General features: G+C 38.0%; 1 long non-coding RNA gene across 1 annotated transcript; it reads right to left on the reverse strand.

Annotated features, from left to right (window-relative positions):
• Positions 1–27,060, reverse strand: LOC133199237 (uncharacterized). Its single transcript, XR_009722771.1, has 3 exons — positions 26,993–27,060; positions 352–448; positions 1–81 (listed from the first exon to the last, which is right to left on the reverse strand). It is a non-coding gene; the product is annotated as an uncharacterized LOC133199237 (long non-coding RNA).

Genomic DNA, 27,060 nt, shown 5'->3' on the forward strand with positions numbered 1-27,060 from the left:
AGAAAAAGTCTGTAGTTGTCCGTTTCATCGGACACAGAAAACTGACGATAAAGTTCGTATAAAGTTGTGCCATTTGGCAATCTGATAGAGACGTAGAGGGAGGAGTTTCTTCCATTGGCAAGCTGAAGTATGACGTCATTTCCTTCAATACGTTATTATAAAAGTTTACTAGGTATTGAAAAAGTATATATACGTTGAAATCGTAAATAAAGTAAATAAATTCATTCCAAATTAACAAGATATTAATTGCAAAAAGTGTATTTACAGAAAAAATCATATTCCTTAAAATAAACGCAGATGCAAATAAGCAGACATTGCTTAAGATATATAGATATGTAAATAAGCATTTACCAATCCAATATGAGTCATGAGGGTTGCCAAACCCATTTTTGTACTCCGCCCACGTTTTGTTAAACCTCACGGATCCGCTCACTCGCTTCTGAATTGCCTACAAGTTATCAACAAATAAATATCTTGATCTTTGTTTATCTTATTTGTTTTATTTATCTCAAAAAATTGAGAGAGGAGAGAGAGAAAGAGAGATCTTACTGTCCAACCCCCGCCTTCAGTTTCCAATGCATTGTGTTTTCAATGTATCTAGCGTCTGCCCTAAAGCAGTATCCTTATTTAGAGTATCAACCTGTCTTTCCAAATTTTCTATCCTCCGTGCTAAAATCTCTTTCTGTCTACTAAGAGTATCAACTTGTCTTTGTAATGTTTCTACTTTCTGCGCTAAGGTCTTATCCTGTGTAAGAGCATCAACCTGACTTTTCAATGTATTTAATGCCTGCCGTAGAGAGGAGACAATCGTTTCTGTAGACACCGTGCTTCGCTTCACAGAACTAACGTCGTCCACTACTGCCTTTACATCCTTGACCACGACTAAACGGATGAGAGTTTATTGGTTGATGATCTGCCGAAAACGTCGATTTCCTTCATGTCACGCCTTTCTTGTTACACAGTAACGTCTTTGGGTAGCTGATAAGGTTTTACTTGCATAGCTTATGAGTACTTCTTCCCCATTCTGTACTTGTGACAATTCTGCACCTAATGAATGATCAGATGCATCCGTGTCAAGTATAAATAAACCATCTGACTGTGGGAATGCTAATATTGCTGGCTCGGACATTGCTTTTCTTAGGGAATGAAAACTATTGTCTTGTGCTTCATCCCAAACAAATGCACTTTTTGATTTTGTAAGATCATACAGTGGGGAGGCCAGGGCTGCATAATTCTTAATGTGTTCTCTGTGATAATTCATGTATCCCAAGAAAGTCTCTACATCTTTTCTGTTTCTCGGTATGGGCCACTGGGCTACACACTGTATACTCTCCGGAGTCACGGATACACCTTTCTCACTTACATCTCTGCCCAAAAACTGTATCTCTTTTCTGAACATGCAGCATTTCCTAGGTTTTATTTTCAAGTTATGTTTTCTAAACCTGGTTAGGACAGCTCTAAGGTTGAGAAGGTGGTTGTCAAATGAATTTCCAAGGACAATGACATCATGTAGATATGCCAAGCATTCCTTCCAATTTAGTCCATGTAAGACAAGCTGGATCATTCGTTGGAATGTGGCTGGGCTGTTACAAGTGCCAAATGGCATTCTAACAAACTCAAACAATCCATATTTTGTTATGAAGGCCAGTTTATGACGGTCATGTGGGTCCACCTCTATTTGGTAGTAGCCTTGAGCCATATCTAATGTGCTTAAAAAGATATTTCCACTTAAGGTGTCCATGCAATCTTCAATATTTGGGAGGGGAAATGCATCTTTTTTGGTAAGACTATTCACTTTTCGAAAGTCAATACAGTACCGCACAGTGCCATCTTTTTTGCGAACGAGTACTGGTGCAGAGGCCCATTCCGACTTTGACGGGACAATGACGCCATTATCTAATAGATTTTTCAAGTGGGCTTCTTCCTCCTTCTCAAAGCCTAGCGGAGTACGTATTAGTTTTGCACGGACTGGTTGTGCATCCCCTGTGTTTACTTTATGTGTGATTCCTTTGAAAAGGCCTATGTCCATGTCATCTGCTGCAAATACATCCTGAAATTCAATGAGTAAGTCGTGTACCTTATCGGCTTGGTTCTTGGGAAGATTTTCAACTGATCTCCTTTCCAAGTCTAACAGATAGCTAGGTACAGTGCAGGGAACTAATTTTGTTACAGCACCAATGCTGATTTTAATGCTTCCTTTGCTTGCTGATTTGAATGCTTCCTTTGCTTGCTGATTTAATGCTAGTTATCCTTATCCTGATCCTGATCTGATCCTTATCCTGATGCTACTTTTGCTGGTTCAAAACTAGGTCAATGCTAGTAATGCTACCGGAAGTAGGATTATCCTGGCGGAAGTGGATAATTTAATTTCAGCATTGCTATTTTAAGCCATAAAAAATATTTTTTTTGTAATTTTTATTTGTATATTGTATTAAATAACTTTCTTTTATCTGTTTACATTTTTTACCGAAAGAAATTTAGCGATTTTTAACGAATTTCGCTTTGTCAAATTCCAATCGTAAAATTGAAAACAAAAATGGCGACACAGTGAAAGTTGGAAGTAAATCTTGCGAAGTTATCGTAACAGAGTTGTTTGACAAAACTAGTTGCCCACTGCAATCCAGATAATTCTTATGAGGTATTGCTTGCACCCAACGATGCGATGATTTTCCCATTTCTGAAGCGATTTCGGAAGAAGAGCCCATATGTGTTCAACGTGTGAGCAAGGAAACGTGATGGACAATGAACATGATGAAGTTTATGACAAACCCAGACGAAAATTTATCATGTTTCGTGTGAATATTTCAGCAAAAATATTATGCTTTAAGTTGTAAAAGCCGTTTCCCAAGGAACCATCAGATCATCAGTACACTACCATGACTCAGAGGGTATGTAAACTATGTAAACAATGTTTTTTTTTAATTATCAAATTATATAAGGATGTTGTGAAACAGATTTACAAATAAATAAACACTCAAAATTCTCAGCGATTCAGGCATTTAAACCCATGTGATTTTAAAGGTCAATTTTTACAATTGAGAAAGAATTATATGTATGATTTTTTAGAGATTCAGATGCAGTCTTCTGTAGTTAATTCACATGGTATCAAGTCAATACATAACCTGACCGACTGATAACCAAGTCCACTCAAACCTAGTATGTCAACTCGTGACCAAATCTATAGACTGGTATTGCCTGTCTCTTTCGTACGTTCATGTATATTGCGCATATCAGACAGGCAAGGCCAGTCTACCAAATCTAGAAGTCAACTGTTAAACAAAAGTATGGTTACGGAATTCAATTTACCCTTGCGATCTTAGTTTTGAGGGGAGAAGTTAGGTTGTACCTTATCATGTAACTGACCTGTGTCTGGTTTACGAGTAGATTTTACGTAATGTTTTAAACAGATACATTATAACAACATTTTTCAAAAGGCAGAAAAGTAACTTACAATTAAGTACCTGAATAAAATGCTACAAGAAAAAATAAGGAAAAAAGAAAGTTGTCCCAAGTCAAATAAAACTATTTTGGGATGGGAAGGGTTCTAAGGCTGGGATGATACAATTTTTTTTATATTGATACATACATTGATATGTATCAATCATGATATTTGAGCTACAATACGATATGTATCAAATATTTTGAATTGGTCATGAAGTCTTATTTTTGTATTGAAAAGAACAAAACATTTCATCCCAATTATGAATGATTTATTTAAAGACATAAGCTGTATATCCGTTGTAAAACAAACTTACTTCACGCAAGTGGTGTAAATTTTTACCGGTATGTATTTTAAATAAATATTTCTATTTAAGGACATACGCAATGTACCTTACCTACTGATAATTTTTCAAGATATTCTTAATTTAAGATTATAGTGCCATCAGAAGTTTGTAGACAAAAAATCAGCATGCATTTCCAGGGGTTTTGAAAGATATCAATTGATGAAAATTCCTGTATAATTCATAGAGAAATATACAAAAATTACTAAACATATATTCTAGATGTTTTGTTTATCAAAACTTGTTTTAGAAGAAGTGTACAATAGCATATATAGACATTGAATTGTAGCACACAGTTCCTTTAAGTATTGGAACTCTTCAACTCCAGGGAAAAGTATAAAAACGTTCAAACTACGTTGCGTATGTCCTTCACATGTTTATCGTACATATATTAAACCCAAAATGTAAGTAAACAAAGAAAAACACCTGAATTTTTTTGCAATATTTAAATATTTTTACATAGCTACATATTGATATATGTACCATCCTCACACAGAATTAATATTATCGATTAATCTTTTCAGCCCTAATGGCTCCTTTTAAATTTTACTGGAGTTAAAGAAAAAAGAAATTAAATTAATGCTTGAAACTGTGATCATTAATTTGACATTAAAAAGCAAAATTATGTTCTACTTCACCGTTCTAAGTTACTAATTGTGCCCCTATTTCATTGACGCAAGTACTTTTCAAGTTTAAGTAGTGCCAATTTATTTTCTTTTACCTGAAAAAAAAATAATTGCTTTAAAACTTGTCGTAATACAATTTGCTCTTCAAGTCTGTATTCTGTATATTTGTACGTGCGATGTAGACGTAATTGTATAAAGTTAACAAAACTGTAGTTAGAACTGTATATACATTGTATTTTTAACATTTGGCATTTTTGATATTGGAATTTATAATCTTTTTACTTTTATTATTTAAGCAGTTTGAAAGTAAAAATAATTCAAGGATGAGTTTCTTAATCATATGAAATTTAAAAATCTCCAACCAAAACTTATATTCAGATTCTCTTTGGAAGATTGTTTGTTAATATCCTTGCAAGAAGAGAAATTAAACTAATCAACTTAATTTACATTGATAACATTTTTAAATTAAATCATGACCTAATATCTTATATTTTTCAGGCCAATGACAGTAAACACTGCAGTAAGTCCACCAGGGATTGATGGCAAAAAAAGAATATTTTGAAGAATGATTTAGATATGCTGGCCTCCTCTTTGGACCTAAATCCAGCTGATGAAATTCTATCTGAAAAAATAGTGAGAAGCCAAGAACTAATAATCAACTTCTGTAAATCAGACAGTGGTGTTAAAACCTGTGTGATGAAGTGTGCCAAATTCATTGATCACATACTTGTACATTTTTAAGTTATCTCCCATGTAGATCTAAAAAGTAATGTACAGAATTTAAAATGGACTTCAAGTGCTTTATGTATTGTACATGATTACATTGAGATGTATGAAAATTGAAATGCATGCCTGCTCTTTTGTACAGTCTTAAAACTGTTCATATGATTGTCCACATAATTGATTTTGTCAAATAAATGAACACATATACTCTACAGTAGTGTGATGTTTTAGGTACTAATAGAGAGATACATGTATATATAAAATTTTATGTCCAAGCTGTGTTTGTAGTACACATTTTTTCAAAAAAAAAAAAAAAAAAAAAACATAAAAAATAATACCCCTGATATTTTTTTGTTAACACCAACACTCTGCCTTTGAGATTATGTAGACAGGCAATATTTCTGTTACATGTAGTGTTCTTATTGAAGCATATGTTATCCTTTATTTCATGAATATTCTAAAAAAAATTAGAATTTTTGATCACTTACACCCCAACTTAAAAAATGAAACACTAATTCATAACTGGTTAAATATTCACTGATGTTCCTACTTTTCACTAAATTTTTTGTTGGATATACTTGCTTACACTATACAAAGTATATATACAGTATTTGAGCTAAGAATATTGTGTACTAGGTAACTGAATGGAATATTATATATGTAATGGTTAAATACTGAGTAAAGCCAAGGTTACCGAGTTGTATAGACAAAAATAGTAATACCGGTATGTCCCCATTCATTGACATCTGAATATTTAAACTTGAAATAATAACAATTCTTTATTTGGATTTCATTTAAAATGTTTAATGAAAAATTCCATAATCTGCATTAAGAGACTGAATATGGGGAATAACACATTATCATGTAGGGTATTTTAAAATGAAGTAAATCATTCAAATACAGAAAAATAAGCTTACAGCTAAATGCCTGGGATAAACAGTTTTGATTTGTTATATGTTTACTTTCCAATGGGTTTGAAAACCACAGGGAATGAAAATCATTTCGCCATCAGCATGAATTCATTATAGCGTGTTCGTTATAACCATGTTTTACTGTATAGATATTTCTTCTCTTAAAGGCCATCCTTAAAAAATTGTTTGTTTGGAATTGCCGCCTGGGAGGTTTCAGACTCAGGAGGGAGGGAGGGAATTTTTTTTTTTTTAACATTAAAGTTAAATAAAAAATTTATGATAAAAATCCCAATAAGCAGTGAACACATTATTTTCTGCCTTTTTGTGAAGGGTATCTCCCATCAACCAGGAACCCAGTTTTGCTTAGATCCAACACTTACATTAAGTGATTGGATGGCACATGTGATAACTGGCCAAGAATTGATTGAATAAAAAAATCTTCTTATTTTTGGTCAATAAAATTTTTCCAGGAGGGTCATTTCAATGAGGCGGGAGGCAATTCCAAACGAACAATAATTTTATTTTGGCCTTACATCATGGTACATTTGTATAGATACATTTTCCTCATTGTTTAAGCCAATGGTTTAAATCATTCACTTATTATACTATGGTGTACCATAGATTTAGAGTTTGTGCTAGCCAGATATCTTTTGACCTTGATGATATAACATTAAAACTGTTCTCCTTCAGTACAACACAAATTTCACAATTTTAAAATTAAAACCTTAATATATGAAATTTACAGTGATATTTTCTATCAGTTTTTCTTTTCTAGATGTGTACCGCCTTGGCAAAATGTTCAGTTTCTGAAAATATAACAAACTCTTAAATCATCTTTTCCAAATTTTTCTTCTACCACTCCTTAGAAGCAAGTTGTGCTGTAAGGCACAATATATTTGAAGTAGGGGGCAAAATAAAGGTTATTTTATATTTATTGTAGAACAACACAGTATACATGTAAAATTTTAAGTTCATGGAAGCAATAAAAACAATATTCCCAGTGTCTAAAAATTGCAATTTATTTATAGTCAGTGCCAACTTGACCAAATTATAATTATAATTGATAATAAATGGAATCACAAAATGTCCCATAACAACTTTCAGAATTTTATGAAATGGTGTAATGATGGAATAATCAGATTAATAGTTTTACAATCCATGTCCTATATTCATGCACTGCTTTTTCACTTGTTTGATAAATTTATGTCCACAAAGTCAAATAAATAGAATGGTGTTTGCATGAAAAAGTGAAGCTTTTTTCTTGACCACCAGCAAAGTTTTTTTTTCAACAAGTTCACTTTCTTGAAAAACTGTTTTTTTTGGTAAGTTTTCACCATTACATTATACTGTCCATGCCTTCTACTTTTAGAAATCAAGAACATTTCTCTTTTTAAAAAAAAATCATTTTCCAAACAGAATTTTCTTTGAATCATCATTCTCAGACATCACTGTAGATTGCCCCAGTCCTTTGGATGAGACCATATAAACCGAGTTCCAGTGTTGCAGAAGGTGCTGGCACGAAAAAGATCTCTCACTGCTTAAAGGCCCAAGTGCCGAGTACAGGTCTAAAATTGCAGCCCTTCACCGGCAAGTGTTGGTGTCTCCATTATGAATGAAAGATTCTCATGTGGGGTGTTGAAACAACAAACTGTAGACTGTTCATAGCACTCCATTTCTATCAAGTACTCTCATGTTCTACCACTATGAGCTATATAATAAAGATAAAAGTACATTATACAAAGAAGCTAAGATTTATTAATTGATCATCTTATCTTTTTTACAAATCTTGCACAACTTAATTTGGGAAAAACACACTATAATGATTTATAGACTTAATTAATTCTGTTGATAAAATCTGGTGTATTTATTATAATTGAATTGAGATCTTATTTGCAAGGGTATTAATGGATTCTACATACCAGGACAATTATACAAACTAGTTTACACAATGTACCACTATGATGAATAATGGGAAAAAGAATATGTAGTGTAAAAGTTTTAAAATGAATGTATTTTCATGCATAGATCCTCTCCAATATATTATTTTGTGTTATAATGATAATTATTTTTTAGCTACTTGAAATTGATTTTTTTTCTGGTAGATCTACAACATGTACATACACAAATTTATCTGCTCATGTTTTTATAAGATTTAAGAACCTCCGCATTAAAAATATTTAAACAAGATTCGTTTAATGCTGTGAATAATACAGAATCAATTATTTGGTTTAATTATTAGGTTTTGTTCAATACACCTCTATGATTATCTTATCAAAGGCACTGCGACTTTTATTTCTGGCTTCCTTCAATTTAGAGGAAATTCGGATTGTGAATTACTTAGTACGTGTATATATGCACTTAAAACCCAATAAAAATTAAAGTAAATAGTTATACACCAAACATCATACTTTTATTGTATTGTTAAACTTATTTTTCTTGACCAAGTGTTACTACTTACCCTTTTATCAACAATTTCAATAACATCAAGCCGTGGCGAGGTCTCAACAGTGGACTCCATAGGACGTTTGGTGATCAGCTGATTCAGAGTGAAAAATATCGCGGGATTATTGCTATTAAATTAATTTAATATTTATCTTAAGATTGTATTGAATAATTTAACCGCAAGAAATACACTATTTGTATTTGTTCCCGACTGAAATAAGAATATCTACTTGCTGTTTCGTTTTGTGAAAAACGAATCTGTATTATTAGTAAACCAGCATGATCCTGATTTTAAGTAGGTCAATGCTGGTTTTTAAATCTAGGTCAATGCTAGCTATGCTAGTTCTATCCTTTGCTTGCTGATACCGATCCTGGTAATGCTGTTTTTTAAATGCTGATGCTGATGCTAGCTTGATCCTGATGCTACTAAAGCTTATGCTGATGCTGGTTTATGTAACAAAATTAGTTCCCTGCACTGTAGGTGTTTGGAGGTTTTACAACTGTGTCCATCATCCTGATTTTGTGCAGGGTCCTCAATCACTCCATCAAATGAAGTTGCTGTTCCAAGAACATGGTTTTTTGGCAGGATTACTCTATGTGCTGACACATTTTTGAGCATGATAGGCACATTAGCGGATTCTTGTTTTGTTATAGCATAAGGAGAGAGTAATCCTTTCATGCTTCGAGATGGTTGTATTAAAACTTCTTCTTCCAAGATGTTATCTAATTTGCCCATTATGTGTACAGAAGTATGTGGTGGAATTCGAAGTTTGGTTTTAAGTAACACTCTGGCTACACTGACTGGTTTTTTCTCAGCTTTTAGCACCTCCGTTTTAAGTTTAATTCCTTGAATGCTGATCTTTTGTCATTGAGGTCAATAAGAGCATTGTTGGCACTAAGGAAGTCAAGACCAATAATCACTTGATCAGTTATGTCTGCAACTATAACAGGCCATTTAAATTTAATACCTTCAATTTCAATGTTGGCATCATTTGAGTAGTTAGCTTTCAACCAACTGTTCTCTCCTACACCCTTAAGAGTCACCTCCTTACCAATGTTTAATGGCGGAGTCAAAGAGTTTGCAAACTTTCTGTTTATGACCGATATTTGTGCTGCTGTATCGACAATGGCTTTTTCTGGTTTTCCATTAACTTTCACATTGATCATCAAATTTTGTGGTTCAATTTTGCATTGATAGAGTCTCATATCAAATGTAGGGCTTACTTTAGCTTGTGGTGATGGTGATCTTGATTTACGCTGTTGTTTGCAGTCCTTTGCAAAATGACCTTTTTCCCCACAGTTATAACAAGCACCATCTTTTACTGGAGAGGATAATCTGGATTGGGATGTTGTCCTCTGAGGGGATCTCGAACGGTTTGAGATGAGCCCAATAAGTTTGTCAATCTTGGTATTGGCTGCTTCCAGACCTAGTTTCAAGGAATCAACGTCTGCAGCGAGCTTGTCAACACGACTTTGGGGACGAACAGTACGAGAGCTAAATTCATGCTCCTCATCACTGTTGCTGTATGCATCGTTAAACCGAACTTTCCTGACTTCTGGTTTACGGGTCCCGAGAATTAGCCTTTGGTTATTTATTGCTGCTTTGACCAGTTGTAGTGCACTTTCTAAAGTTGTTGGGTCTTTATCCATAGCTGTTAATGCTGCACGCTTGTTTTCAATACCTTTGAGGAAGGTATCAGTGGCAATGGTATCTATACCACTTTCTGGAGCATCCGGATATCCCTCGGTAACCATTTCTTGCACTAGTTCTGCAAATTCCTCAACTGTTTTATTATCTTGTTTGATGTCTTGAAGTTTTCTCCTTACAGTTAAGGGCAATTCCTTTTGACCGAATCTAGACTTGAATTTCTTGCATAGGTCCTTGTAGTTATTTTGGACTGGTTTGGCACAGGTGCAATAGAATTTAAGAGCCTTATCTCTTAAGGACTCAATAAGTCTCTCCAAGCGTTGATCCTCAGACCATTTATATCTGTCTGCAATCCTATCAAACTCGGTTTTGAACGGGCACCATTCACTGCGTCCATCAAATGTAGCCATCTTAGGAGGGGGAGGTCCGTGAATGTGAGTGCTAAACGGGCCAGATTGTTTCAAGCCACTATTAGCCCCACTTGTAGAAGTTATTTTCCCAGGTTTAGTTTGTGTTAAACTGCTAGTTGGGCCAGGCTTAGCCAAGCCACTGTCAGCAGAAACACAACTTGATAATCCCCCACTGGCTTCTGTTCCTAGAGTACTTTTCTCCAGCTTTAAACTTTTCTGGCCATCATCTTTGATACCATAGATACCATGTGGTGCTAGTTTATCAACAATTTCTCCAGTGACTAATGATTCTGACTTTTTCTCTAACAGTTTTCTTTCCAAGTCTCCCATCATTTTAGTCATCCTGTTCATCTTTTCTTCATAATTTCTCTGCATAGTTCTGTAGTGCTCATGAACTTGATCAAGTTTCACGCCAAACTCCTTTGCCACATTGTCCAATGCCCTTTTATGTTCTCCATCTTGTCCTTGATAGATTCTACAAGTGTAGGTGGGATTTCAAAAGAGATCTGTTCTGCATACAACAATTTCTGTATTGCGGATGCAATGTTATGCAGGTTTTCTTGAATATCATTTATGGTGATATAACCCTTGTCATCTCTTAGTTTAATGATGGCCGCTGCTCGTTGGGCGCCGATGCCTTCCAGGGATAGGAGGTCATCTATGGAGGCAGTATTTATGTTAGTCATATTTGTAATTCAGTTCTACAAAGGTTCACAGAGAGCTTAACTCTTCTTCTGGCACAAGAATGTCTAAAATATCTTCATCTAGAGTTCTGAAACAGTGCAAATTTATGTCATCTGTTAAACGTTTTGTCCAGATAAGTGCTAAATCTGTGTCTGCATGAATGCCATCATAGTACGCAGCAAATTTATAGGATACTCGTACTCTTGGTGAACCGCCTTTCTTCTTATTTGTATCCTTACGACGTCTCTTTAGGTCGCAATTAAAAGGTAGAGTTCTTTCGTTATTGCTAGAATTATTTTCCCTGATGGCACAATTTAGCTGTTCCACCTGCCTGCAAATTTCTATATCATGCACCTTGAATGAATCTGGTCAATATGACCTTTGAACTTGTTCTAAACAAAAACAGAAAAGCAGGGCACCTCAATAAATTTGACTTTTATGTGTGGGTACTGTTTACCTATTGCAACAACTCGATGAAACTGAGACAATATGTGATCAACAACAGTATTGTCCCAAGACCTAACTCTTGTGAACTTGCCCTCTTTAACAGATATGTCGCAAGTACCTAACCAAATATAGATTAAATACCTTTTACTGCTATTAGTCTTCAAATGATTTTCAAGAAAATCTACTGCAGGCGCTGTACGCCAGCCTGGTTCACACCAAAATTCAACAAACTTTAGTTCTATCTTTCTTTTGAGTGCAAAGCCCTTGCTATCTGATAAAAGAATGGGCGTGTAATAAAGACTACCTTGTCTATGAGATGCTTTTCTCCTTAAAAAAATATCTAATTTGGGCTTTGACAGTGACATAAAATAAATGTACCCTCAAAACTTATATTTGTTGTATAAGGGGGGGGGGGGGTAATCAAATAAAGTGAACCTAACTTGATTTGAAACTGAAAAAAAAAAAAAAAAAAAAAAAAATCACTCAGCGAAAGTTAATCAACTACGGTGACAACTGCGTTCCGTACCTAGCTTAGATACGCGCCAAAATGACAGTTTACCAAATAAAAAAAAAATATGTAGAGTTTATACAATTCGATATATCAAGAACTTAAATTAAACCTTTAGTGACAAATATCAATAGTTTCTTTTTGTTTTATCAGTGAAAAAAATTACTAAAATGACGAATGAAAAACTTAGCGCGAATTTCCTCCACAATTCCTACACGGGAGTAGATCCACAAGAATTGCAGATTCCGGCAGAAAAAATTATGGCGAGTACTTTGGGTCAAATGTTTACACTTCTGACACCAGTGTTGTGCTGATGCTTATGTCCTGGACTGCAGGAGGCGGTCGGTGGTCGGGACACACGCGGACACGAGGCTCACTGAAGTAAGGGGACACCAACACTGCTAATTCATGCCGGTGTTAGGTAGTTCGTACCCAGTACTATTCGGTTCCACAACAATATGAATATTAAACCGTATTTGAGAATTTACTGGGTTTTTTCTCTCTTAGAAGTGGCATTTATTGATTGTCATCTCTCTCTCGAGATGACACATTACGTTTGAAACCCGTATATGAAGTCCCAGTGTAAGCTGCCATTGATAATTTCGTGATCTGACAAATGAAGCGATTTCTAAATATAGAGATGGAGACAAAACTGCTGAAAGAATGAGCGATCTGTTTTACAGACCATCTTAAAAAGAACTACAGGAATCATAAAGAGTTACAGAACAAAGATCGCTTTGGTAGTAGTGGGTCTTCAAAATATGTGCAGTTATCTACGCTACTGTGTAAATGATGGTCAGCGCGTGTGTATCAAAAGGCACTAAACATGGTATCGAAAAGATCAGCCAAGGCATGGATCCAAGAATTTACAGAAAAACGAAATCAGAGTGAAACATACATATACATAAATACTCGCATTAAATGCTTAAATACAATTGGTATGAATTGATGGCGAAAACTTTATTTTTATGTGTACTCTAGTCATTCAATAACTTGCTGCCATTTTTAAAATAAATCAAATCTTATTCAGCGAAATTATTTCGAGAAGAAAAATTAAAAGCACAAGTTTGCAGAGATCCGAGAAACTACAGGCATTGGAAGAAAGATTATTAAGAATCATGCATTAATTGTATTTTACGCATGTCTGCACTATTCTTTTTTTGTTCTGTATGTAGTGTCGATCGGGTTTGGCCTACACCCGGCAGTGACGTCACCGGAAATCTCTCTTACTGCGAAGCCTTTACAGACCAGACACTTATGTAAATCCATGTGCATCTAATCTCGTGTGGTATTAAGGAGTCGCTATTATTGTACCGAGTGTACAACATTGGGGCTGCGAACAAATCGTATCGCTCGGGGAATAGTATTTTCCTGTATTTTTAGCATTTGAAGCGAGTTCACGTGCTGGTGGCGATTTTCCGTCTGCACAAGGCGCTCGGGGTTCAATAGAGGGCTGGGAATATTGTTAAACGGGGTGAAAAAGTTGGTTTACCGATATAAGTATTATCTACAGTGCGTAGATTTAATTTTTATGGGAAACTGATCGTCGGAGTGTGACCAATCAGTTCTGCATATTTGTGTCTTTTTGTGTATGTAATTCCATCGCTAAACGGGGATAAAGTTGGTTTGGCGTGGGTTAAATAAACAATTTAAGCTAAACGGGGATAAAAGTTGGTTTGGCTGGGATTGTTTATTTTTATAAGCAGTGTGGGGTGTGTGACATTTTCCATCGCTAAACGGGATAAAAGTTGGTTTGGCGTGGGTTAAATAAGCAAAACTTGTTATACGGGAATAAAAGTTGGTTTGGCAGGGATTGTTTATTTTGATTAATATTAGGTATATACGAGGTGGAAGTTGACTGAGTACCAGTAACACCTTGGTACCAGTTAAAACAAGGTTAGGAAGGGAAATAACTCAAAGTAGTGACATTCTTTATTTACAACAATCAAAGTACTAGAAGTACTGGTAAGAAATTATGAAGTTGCTCATAAATCAGTGTGGGTACCAGGATTAATTAACTCTGCCTGGTGTGGGTAGGAGAGTAGCAGACAAGATATGGGATATTTTGACCACTAAAGGGTTTATTGTTGAAGATGATTTGACCACTATCCCTTATCTTAGAATTACTAGGGCATTGCTAGACTCTATTGACGTTGCTCCCCTTGATGAGACACTAGATTACAACTTGGAATTTGATAAGGGGGAGGGGAGTAAGGTCGATCAGGAGCATTATGAAAGAGTGAAAAAAATTATATGATTTGTTTGCATCTAAGGGAAGGGGGTTTGAACGTCATAACAAGCCACAGATAAGGGGTAGGAGGCCAGTGGGAGTTAGCTACAAAGATGAAACTCAGTGGTCTAGATCTCTATCGCCCACAACACATAGAGGGGGACAGGAATATGACCCAGATACATATGGGGAGGAATTTAATTCGGCATTTCTAGACGAAGAGACCCCTGTCAAGGAGTACATCATTAAGGATGAGTATCGACCTACACCAGTATCTCGGTACCATTCTCCCCGGGACCCTGGAACATATTATGGCCCAAAGAACCGTCCAACAATGCAAAGTCAATATAGGCCCTTACTTGAAGAGAGGGGGCGTCCAAGGCTTAGAGATGGCATTTCATGGGTAAGTCAGCGAGGGACTAGTGCTAGGGAGGGGCAAGAACTAAATTGGGGAAAGTCACTTGTGTTTAAGGAGGATAGTAGAACTCCATATTACACTCCCTCTACCCAGCGAGATGGGCCTGAACAGGAAGACAATAGAGAGAGGAGAAAATATGACATGGGGTATAGAACTCCTAAGATTTTAGATGGGGGGGGGGGGGCTCGACCTGAGGATAGGGGAATTCAAGAGTTGTGGGGGAGAAATAAAGGCAAGCTGCCCGATAGGTCAAGTAAAGTAACATCTCTTCCTAAAACACTGAAATATGATTTGAAATCTAATTGGCAGGCTTTCTATGCTAAATTCTCGCGCTTTGCAGAAGTGAGTGGATGGTCCGCACACAAGTGCCGAGACTAGCTGTGCTGGTGCTTGGAGGGGAAGGCAAGCGAATATTACGCCCTTATTGTTGAGCGCAATAGGAATGTAGAGTATGGGGATCTTGTGCGAAAACTTGAGAAACGTTTTGGTTTCAAGGAGCTCCCAGAGACTGCTCAGGTGCAATTCCAGAATGCTAGGCAGGCACTGGAGGAGTCTCTAGAAGACTGGGCAGATCGGGTACTATCACTACCAACCAAAGCATTTAGGGATTTACCTGATGAGCATATGTACCAACAGGCTATTTTGCGTCTGTGTCAGGGGGATGCGGACAAAGAGGCAGGTAGCTACGCCTCAAATGTTCGACCACAGACCATGGAAGATGCGGTTGACAAGATTACATGGTATCAGCATAACCATGAGGCCATATATGGGAGGGGTCACCGTAAGGATATAAAGCTTGTTTGGACAGAGGGTACCATAAATGAAAGGGGTAGTAGCCAACCTCGGATAAATGTTTCTCCATCAGCACAGGGTAGGGTGCCTAGCCAGTTACAATCAGAACTCTGTAACCTTGAGAATAGGATGGGGGCTCTAGATAAGAAATGGGACTCTAAATTTGACAAATGTGTTGCCCAAATTGAACAAATAACCTCCCAAATGAGTTAACTAATGGCAAATATGGGTAAGCTATCTGGGGGAAAAGAAAGTATTAGGAATCGAAGCCCCTCACCTCTTAGCAAGAGGGCCAGTAGTCCTTGCTTTGGGTGTGGTGAGGTAGGTCATTTTAAAAAAGAATGCCCAAAGCGCACAAATTCATTGTCTGACAGAAAGGTAACATTTGCAGAACAACCTCAGGCTGGGGTGATCAGTTGGTCTGTGAATCCGTTAAACTTAAACGGGGCGGCTTTAGAGGCCAAGAGTCGTCCCCTGTAGATAATCAGGGCCTCACATGTTCTTGGTCAGAAGAACCATGGGAACCTATAACAGATTGGGCCCTGGATCTTGAGATTACAGAAACGGAACAGGACCAAGGGGTAGCCACATTAGGAACTCTACAAGTTAATCAAGAGGGATCTGGACAAGGGGTTAGGAGTCAAAATAACCTAGGCTTTGCCCCAGGGGGCACCAGTTTAGATACACCAGATATCTCCAGGGTAGAAATGGCAGAGGGGGATGATGAAAGTAAAACTGAAGAGGGTCAGGATGTAAATGGGACACCCTATCATAGCTCTGACAGTTCAGGGGTCCAAAATGATGACCTAGACTCTGAGGACAGTTTAACAGTAGTAGATGAATCTGAATTTGAGGGTAAAGAAATTGATGATAGCTGTGGGAAAGGTGATTCAAACTCGACGGGGGGAACAAGCACTGGTAAAAGGGGAAACAGATTCAAAGTTTGACACCAAAAAAGAAAGTGCTCCCTGCAGTGAGGATCCCAATGTTGTAATCATAGGTAAACTGAATGGTGGGAATATGTATAGAGTACCAGTTGAGGTACAGGGGAAGGAAGTGTTAGCAATAGTAGATACAGCAGCAGAGGTTACCCTTATTTCAGAAGAGTTCTACCAGGGGTTAGAAAATCCACCACCCATTATCAGTGAAACTGTTATGAATACTACGGGTAAAGATATGCAAATGAATGGTTTTATTATAGGGCTAGTTAGTATTAAGATAGGCTTGCAGAACTTCACAACTAATGTGTATGTTGCTCCAATTTTTGATGACATGTTACTGGGGTTTGATTTCCTTAAGGGGAATGGCATAGATATTTACATGTCCCAGGGACATATGGAGATAAATGGTGAGAAAGTCCAAATGACAATGGGGAATGCAAAGGGAGGCGCACAAGTAACCAATGTCTCTATTACCAATAGAACGGTGGTTCCCCCTAACTCTGTAGATCTCTAGATCAAAAGGTAAATGAGCAATATATTATTGAGCCTGGAATCTGGAAAGATCTGCTCATATTGCGCACATTGCACAATCCTAGGGTAAGTCCTTTTGTATGCCTCATAAATGTGTCAAACTGCCTTCATTACTAAATATGGGTTTTGAATTTGCCCGCATGGCATTTGGGCTATGCAACTCCCCTGCCACGTATGCAAGGGTCATTAATCTGGTTCTAAGGGGATTGACCTGGATGGTGGTTTTAGCTTTCCTGGATGACATCCTTGTATTTGGAAAAACAATTGGGGACCATCTGGAAAATCGTAAGGCAGTCTTCATGAGATTCAGAGAGTACGGTCTCAAGTTAAAGCTCAAAAAGTGTGAGTTGTTCAAACAAGAGGTAGAGTTCCTGGGTAGGGTTATTGGGCCAGATGGTATGAGAATCGGCCCTGGTTACATTAAAGATGTACTGAAGTGGCAGGTTCCAACCAGCTTAAAAGATGTGGAGCGATTTTTAGGTTTTGCCAACTACCATCGCTCTTTTATAAAAGAATTTGCTCATCGAGCTAGTCCACTACAAGAGGTTACAGGGAAAAGGGTCTTTAGGGTGGGACGAAGAGCAACAAGAGGCATTCAATGACTTAGTTACGGCCTTAACTACTGCTCCTGTTTTAGCTGTACCCAATGCCCATGACTTCTTCATCCTTGACACAGATGCATCTGCTCATGCTATAGGTGCAGAGTTAATACAAGTACAAGATGAGCAGGAGAGGGTTATTTGTTATTCAAGTTATACTTTGTCCCCTGAGCAGAGGCGTTACTGCACCACAAGGCGAAAACTTCTAGCAATTATTCGGTTTACACGACAATTCAGGCACTTAGCTTGGGGGTTACACTGGGGAACAATTGAGAGAAAAACAGGAGCAAGATCAAAATCTCACTTTTCTGATGCAGTGGTTAAAAACTAGGGAAGAACCCAGGAAGGGAACATTGTTTTTAAGCACCCCAGAAACAAAATTCTATTGGGTAAATAGGGAGGCCTTTTCATTAGACTCGAGGGGCACTTTGGTTAGGGAGAAAACTGACAAGTACCTACCAAAATTGGTGGTACCTGAATCCTGTCGTAGGGAAATTCTAGAGCTATCTCATGACATCCCAACCGCTGGGCATCAGAGGGTCCAACGCACGAAGGGCTTAATTAAGGAGAAATACTGTTGGAAGGGTTTAGGGGCTGATGTTGAAAAGTACATATTAGGCTGTAGTCAATGTAATCAGCAGAAGAAACCCAACAGGCATGCTAAGCATCCTTTGACCCATTATCATGCAGGAGCCCCAATGGAAAGGGTTCACTTAGATTTTGTGGGGCCACTCCCAAGGACAGACAAGGGAAATGAACATATATCAATGATTGTTGACCAATTCACCAAGTGGGTAGAGTGTATTCCTTTGTCCTCACAAACAGCTATAGAAACAGCGCAAGCAGCAGTCAACGAGTTTTTCTCCCAGTTTGGATATCCATTCCAGATATATTCAGATCAGGGACGAAACGTTGATAGTGCTCTGTTTAGGGAACTGTGTAGTTTGTTGCACATTCACAAAGCAAGAACAACTCCCTATAGACCCTCATCCAATGGTCAAGTAGAGCGATTTAATCTAATTGCTGCTGTTAGGTGTTTCGTGGGAAAAAACCAGAAGTTATGGGATACTTACTTGCCACAGCTGGCAGGGGCTATTAGGGCATGTGTGAACAGAAGTACAGGGAATTCTCCCAATAGGTTAATGCTTGGGAGGGAGGTTAACCAACCAGTTGACCTAATTTTCAAACAACCAGCAAATGAAGTTGTTTACCAGGATATTAATCAATGTGTGAAAGACCTTGCAGATGCCTTGGGGAGGCTCATCAGTCAGCACGTGAGAACCTAAAGACCTCACATCAGACTATGAAAAAATACTATGATTTACGGGTTAGAGAATGTCAATACAATGTAGGTGACTTGGTTTATAGGCGTGATACTGCTACAATCAAGGGAAAGAGTTGCAAATTGAGCCCAGTTTGGAGGGGGCCGGGGGTTATCATAGACAAAATAACTCCATATCTCTACAGGATACAAGAAAAGAAAATGACCTTTACAGCCAATCATGAGACTGAAACTTTGCCAAGACCGTGACATCCCTAACTTGGCATTACAGTTAGCTGAGAAGGTTAAACAAAGGGGACAGAAGTCCGACATTTACTTGTCAAAAGCCCTGCTGTTTATTTTGCGCCATGGGGCTCAGAAATTAGGATATAGTCTCTTGCCTGGGGGGTTCCTGTATATTGATGATATTCTGCAGAGGCAAGGGGATCTGAAAAATTTCACATTAGAAGATGTAAAGCGGGTTGTTCAAGCTGACATCAGGGAAAGACTTAGTATCGAATTAGATGTTGGGTCTCACAAATACAAAATAAGGGCAAATCAAGGTCATTCTATGCAAGTTGAAGACTTAGATCTGGAACCAATACTTAGAGCTTCTGATTGCACAACTGTAGTCCACGGAACAAATCTAGCGGTTTTAGAAAGTATACTACAAAAAGGGTTGAGTAGAATGGGGAAAAACCATATCCATTTTATATCAGGGGGTATCGAGGAACTTAAGAAATCTAAGGAGGTTTTGATTTATTCAAATGTCGAGAAAGCTTTGGATGAGGGGCTACAGTTGTTCAGGTCCAAGAATGGGGTTATCTTATGTCCAGGGAACCAGGACGGGGTAATCCCACCTCATTTTTTCAAAGAGATCTATCAAAAGAAACCATGGCGGCTTCTTCACTCTGAAAAGTCATTAGGGTTACCAGTAGAAGCTAGATCCTTGGGGATGGAGATTTCAGATCCAGCCTCTTCTGCAGATGAGAGCACTAAAACTGAGGGAGAGGCAGAATCATTCTGTATATGTAAACAGCCCTGTAGGGGAGGTGTGTAGATGTCTCGCCAGAAATAGCAGAGGGCATTGACAAGTATAAATGCCCACTATGCTCCCAGGGGAGGGAACCAATGGAGGCAACAGAAACGTTGCTAAGAAGGTCTGACAGGCTTAAATCTAAAATATAATCTTGTACTTTAATTCTGTTTCAGAGGGCAAGATGTACAACAAGTGCAGAAAAGAGAGAGAAAGAATGAGTCCAATGAGGGACAGAGAGTTTGGTGTGGGCACGGGGGTATTCAGGATGCCTGCATAGAGTATGGGGGAGGCCTAGAGGAACTGGAAATCCTGGCAGAAGAGGGGTCCCCTTTGACTTTGGTTGGGTTCTCTCTGGGGTCGCAGGGAGTCGCCCACCTTGGAGCGGGCTCACAGGGAGGTGGAAGGCAGCCCTGAGGGAGGGGGAGACTCTAAGATCATGGAACTAGATGAATTTGTGTTTGACACAGAGGAGTTTTGTTCCTGGGAGAAGGGTTTCCAGGGGAGGATGGTGTTCAGAGAGAGGAGGGACCATACGATGAGTCCCCTTCTCCAGTCCCACTCCAAGTCCCAGTATGGGAGGGAACAGACAAGAAAAAGAAATGTAGGCCAAGCCTCAAGAAACGTTTGGCCAAGAAGAAGAGGGAAGAGGCTGAAAGATTAAAAGCCTCTAGGGGGCCTATTAAAAATGAAAATCATGGCAGGCCAGGCCCTTATCCTGTACCTGGGGGAACTCTCAAACCTATGGGTCAAACCTGGTGTCCGGTACCTGGGGGGGACTCTCCAACCTATGAGCCAAACAGGGTGTTCTCCTGTACCTGGGGAGCCTTTCCAATCTACAAGCCAGATCCAGTGTCCTTTTCCTGGGTGTGGGGTATTGACAGGTGATTTCGGTGTTCATCAGCGGAACGCTCACGTCCCAGAGCTGTTCCGCTACTTGGAGATCACCTCGCCTACACTAGCAAGACAGAGGGCCGCTTTGTTGAGGGCAATTTCAGTGGCTACAGGGGTAGGGACAAGAGAGTCTCTAGTGCCAATGGTGTCGGCAGTATTAGGGGCCGATATCTTCTTGGAACCATTGAGCAAACCCCTAAGACAGATCTGCGAGGAGGCAGGGTGGGAGATTCCTGAGGGATTTTGCTCACCACCAATAAATATCCCGGCAGTGTTGGCTCATTGGCAGGCTCAAGTCATAGTAATGAGCCTTCTGAGCTCCGTTCAGAGAGATCAGATTATGGCAGCATGTCCCGGAGGGGCTACGGGGGATAAGGAGTGGTGGTGTCCCCCTCATCGGTGGTGGCACCCCCAGTGTCAGGGCAGTAGGTGGGATGGGGAGAGGAATCCTTAGGAATGATCCCTGGTCAATGCCTAGGGCTCCGGATCCGGACCCGTATATTACAGTGGACAGCCACTGGCACTATGATAGAGTACGTAAGAGATTGCTAGGGAGTGCACAGTTGACAGCCTCCTCAGTTTTAAGTAGGGCGTTAGCCCCAGTTCCAAAGGTCCCAGTCAGGGTAGTGGGGGGACGGTTGTGTACTGTGACCCTTAGTATTGGCCAACTGGTCAACAACTAGAAGAGCAGTTAGACCATATACCCTGGAAGGTGGCAGTCGGAGTACACCCCAAACAGTCCAGTCAGTACAATGACTTTTATCACCATCAGCTGGGGGAGCTGCTTAAAAGCCCGAGAGTGGGGGCTATGGGGGAGCTGGGCCTAGATTTCGAAAGGGCTTCTCTTAGGGAGAGGTCGTTGCAGACATCCACCTTCAGGTGGGCCCTGCAACATACCCGGGATGATGTCCCCTTAGTCCTACATTTGCGAGGTGCCAAGGGGGAACTCGTAGCGAGGGAAGTGGGGAACCAGTGTAGGGGAATTCTCAGACAAGCTGGGGTCTCCCACTTACAAAAAATTCACCTGCACTGTTTCTCTGGGGGGATGGAAGAGTATAGAGCCTGGAGGAGCCAGTAATCCAGACTGTACTTTGGGTTTACCAAACTGGCATCCACCTTCAATGTGGAGCAGGTACGCGTCTTGAGGGAAATGAGGGAGGGGGAAATTCTACTTGAATCAGATGCCCTATACTTTCCTCCCCTGGGTGGAGACTATGGTCACCCTCAATACATCGGAGAGGAGGCCAGGGTTATCGCGGGCCTGCAGGGGAGATCTACGGGGGAGCTGATAGAGGAGGCGTCCAGGAATTGGGCACAACTCTACCAGTGAGGTGGTTTTTTTATCGTGCAAGTTTTATACTCCAGGTAGGGAGCTTTATTTTTAAGGAGTTTCATTTTTAGGGAGTTCTATTTGGGGGATGTGATATATTATTATTTGTATATTGTGTAAATACCGCTAAAGGAAATATATGGGTAATCTCAATTAGGTAATTGCCCATAAGAGAGAAGCTAAGATGGCATAGGGACCTGCATTTTGCTGAGTCCCTTTTTACCATGTATATAAGGGGGACTATTTTCAAAACGGGGAGGAGTGTAGTGTCGATCGGGTTTGGCCTACACCCGGCAGTGACGTCACAGGAAATCTCTCTTACTGCGAAGCCTTTACAGACCAGACGACGTATATTTGACACTTAGGTAAATCCATGTGCATCTAATCTCGTGTGATATTAAGGAGTCGTTATTATTGTACCGAGTGTACAACATGTAGGTCTCATGCATTCCTCTCGACCCAGTAAATCAAAGTTTCATCATTTTGTGTTTAATAGTATTATTGCAAAAGAATTTGATGCATGGGCAATAAATTCAAACAAAAAGAAATACGGAATAAGGAAGGGGGATCTTTTAACGTGGGAAAAGTTATGTGTAGATACATGTATCAGGTCATTGGCCTTGTCATGATTAGCATTTTGTTCTTAATAGGAGCATTTTTTTTTAAATTTCTAGATTTTAAAATTATTTGTGCATAAATAATTTTAGAGTGTGTTATTGTTATCTATTTGTCATGGTGTTCTGTAGGTCTCATGTATTTTTTTCGACCCAGTAAATTAAAATTAAGTCATTTTGTGTTTAATAATATTGTTTAAAAAGAATTTGATGCATGGACAATGAAATTCAAACAGAAATAAGGAAGGGGGGTTTACATCTCGTATGTTTATGTGTATTGCAAGAAAAGTTACGATGATGGCATTTTTTTTTTCACTTTTCTATGCGATTTTTCTCAGTAGCGTGAACATTTACTTTTATTATATGAAGTTGAAGAGTTAATGTTGAATCTGGACAGTAGAAGATTTTAATGTAATAGTAGCTCATTTTCACCTTAATATCTCCAGTCGCTCGATGGACAAATCACTTTGGAGATTAAGATTAAGGAAAATCTTTGGAAGTTAATCGAGGGCCGACTAATTTAAATTAGAGTCCTGGTTTTGGGTGTCTTTCAGAATGATGCAACAGTTTATCAATAGAAACCTGTTGTTACCCCTGCCACAAAATGAGTATTGGTTCTAAGTTATGGGATATACATAGGTCACAGGAAAGTCAGAAAATGTGTAAATTTCGAGATTTGCTCATTTTTATGCAATTTCTCGTCGATTTTACAGCACATTTTGTTTCAGAAAACATAAAGCACAAGTTTGCCTATCTAGAAAATTTATATATTTCATACACTAGTAACAGATGCATCTTGTGTAAAAAAAAACTCAGATAACAAAACTCAAACTATCACAGTTTAAACTGTGTTCTGATTTTTACATCAAATAAGGGTGCAGATTCGGCCGCTACCATACCTTGTCCTTACAATGAGAAATCCCAGGTAACGAAAGATTCCTTACACACCATACGTCTAAGACGATTTCGGAATATATCTTGCAATACTGATGCATGCTCAGAATACGATGTTTTAATCACAAAAGAGGAAAAAAACAGTGATTGGTCTAAAAAAAATCTACAAAGAATTACAAATCTGTTTGTTTGTTTGTATGTTGTTTAACGTCCCTCTCGAGAATTTTTCACTCATATGGAGACGCCACCACTTACTGGTGGAGTGCTGCAAATTTTGTCCTATACTCGGCACTTACGGCCATTGAGTAGTGAGGGATCTTTTTCGTGCCAGCAACTACTGCGACACGGGACCTCGGTTTATACGGTCTCATCCGATGGACCTGTCTCCACGTCCCACAGTGGGATTCGAACCCGCGACGTAAGGATCAACTCCTTACTTCGCAACTCTAGAGCAGACGCTCTAACCACTGCGCCACGCGGGCGACTTACAGATCTGTAAACAGATCATAAAACGCGGACTCTCCGGAAAATTATCTCATTTGAGCCGAATAATCTATTTTCTCACTCTTTCGTTTTTGTAAATTTTTGGCGGGTTGGGCAGAGAACATTTCTAGTGTTTTCCATTTGGGACCTGTACCCATCGAACTGTTCGCCCAACCCAAAAGTTACGACAATGCTTCCAATGGCTCTTGTTCCCATCGTTCATGTTTTCAGGGGTCAGTGTTTGTCATACTCACAATGTGTTTAAATGGACTTTTGAACACGATTATTGTGCGTTATTTTCAAATTATAACACAAAATAAAAGATAAAAAACCAAAAAACCATGAACATTGAGGAGAAAATTATTGGCATTTTATACTGTAGTAGTTCAAATATACGTATAAAAATGAGTGTAATAAAAATTGTATTTCTAATGTTTTACAGTGTATCAATTTTCATTTTAACTATCCGTTATCTCCATTTGGCAGAATTATTAAATATGAACATAATATTTCTTATTTTCAGTTTATTTTAAATGCATCAATAGACAATAATAATGATATGAAATTTCAACATATTTATCCAGTAAGGCCCGCAGAAAAATAACCATTCACAAGGATGTCAATTTTATCAAGAAACCTTCATCAAAACTAAGAATTAAGAATAAATAAAAACACAAATATTAACAAAAATGAAAATGTCTATTTTATGAACATTGCTTATCATTGACTCGTAATACTAGTATTCTATTGAATTATCCATCCACGTCTTTCTTTATTAATCCGAAATCTGTATAAACACACACACACACACACACACACACACAATATAAAAGAAAGATTAACAACAAAACTTTACGTTTGTCTCCTCATACCTGCGATTTCAGATTATAAAACAAATGAAGTGTAAAATTATCAAAAACGCAGAAATTTATAATAAGAATAACAGATGTTTACTAGTGATACCTGACCAACATCATTGCCCCCTTAACAGTTGTTCCATGCCTTACTGTAGGATACCAAGGATCGTGCCATTCTGAGCAGCACAGTTACGTTCATTCCACCTGTCTTATCCCTGTCTGCGGTGGTGAATGACATCCCAGACAGATCTTGGGAGGAATACCCAGTGTCTATCATACTGTCACTTGTTGAAATAAAGGGGGAAAATATTCAAAACTTAATTCAGTTCAAGACATTTTATTGTCAATATTTAAGATGATTAAAATGAAACACAACACAAGATTTCAAATAAGTGAAATGCATTTTGAAATGATTTAAATGATATTTTATACCTTCAAATGGATGTCAAACAAGTAACATGGTCTTTGAAATGATTTAAATGAATTGTACACACCTAATACAGGATTTAAATAAGTAACATTAACTTAGAAATAGAATTATATCACTTGTTATGTAGATTGATATTATTCAATGAGGTGCATTCTCATTCTTTTTTAAATATATTTCTTAAAATCTAACGAATTTTACTCGACTCAAAACAATATTCCCCTATTTAAGTCAAATAGCGAACAAATAGGAATACTTCAAAATGACGTACACAATAACATTTCATCCTTTCTATTGTTGCTTATCTTTTACTAGATCTATTACTTATTTCTATAACATATCCACATAATCATAACCCATTCTCTGACATTACCTTATTGAGACTAGTGACACCAAAAAGAGATTAAATAATGTGAAAGCAATGCTTTTATGGTGAAGAATGTGACATATACAAAATATTTTGGCTGATAAAAATCTTAAAAACAATTTGTAATTATTTATTAAAAAAAGAATAGTTGTAGAAAAAAAGAATATTTATAGCATGAGATATATCAGATTATTGTTCTTTTTGTTTTTCAAAGTAATAAATAGTTTTCTCAGACAATATTCCCATTTATACCAATTTTTGTAGCTAAACGGGAAATGAGAAAATAATAAAAAAGTTATTAATAACACAATCTGAAAATACTTTGACCTCATTCAAAAAGAATCATTGTTATAAACAGGGGGATAAGAAACAGAGGTTACATACATTTTGCTGGTGGAAGACATGACATTAAATGAAATTGCCACCATAGCCCTTTATATACTTAAAGGATGTCTCATTTTTTTTTCTAATCCTCTCCCTCTCCTTATTACCCCCCCTTATTTCTCCTCTCACTCGCTATCTCTCTCACTTTCTTTGTATTGATAGTCACACATTTTTTTCTTATTACTTACCCAAGGTTCCGGTAGCAGGCCCTCCAAATAGAAGTCTGTAGATATCCGTTTCACTAGACACAGAAATCTGACGATAAAGTTCGTATAAAGTTGTGCCATTTTGTAATGTAATAGAGACGTAGAGGGATGAGTTGCTTCCCTTGGTAAGCTGGTGTATAACGTCATTTCCTTCAATACGTTAATGTAAGAGTGTATTAGTAATTGAAAAAAATAAAATACGTGACATAGTAAACAAAGTAAATAAAGTCTTACAAAAACAAGATATTAAAGTGTATTTACAAAAAAAAAATCCCATTCCTTAAAATATACAAAGATGCAAATAAGTAGATTTTCCTTGAGATATAAGTAGAAGTAAAAAAAAAAACCATTTACCAATCCAGTGGGAATCATTAGGGGTTCCAAAACCTTTTTTGTACTCCGCCCACATTTTGTCAAAACTCACGGATCCACCCACTCGTTTCTGAATTGCCTACAAGTTATCAAAAGAAAATAAATATCTTGAAGTCCGACGATGTTTTGTTTATCTTTCTGCTTTTTGTAAGAGAGAGAGAGAAAGAGACCTTACTGTCTACCGTCCGCCTTCAGTCTCCATATCACAGTACACGCTGACCTGGGTCTCGATATAAAAGGGAT

This window comes from Saccostrea echinata, unplaced genomic scaffold, assembly GCF_033153115.1.
Source record: "Saccostrea echinata isolate AGI-Se365-2 ecotype Australia unplaced genomic scaffold, CSIRO_AGI_Sech_v1 ptg000033l, whole genome shotgun sequence".
Taxonomy (NCBI): Eukaryota; Metazoa; Mollusca; class Bivalvia; order Ostreida; family Ostreidae; genus Saccostrea; species Saccostrea echinata.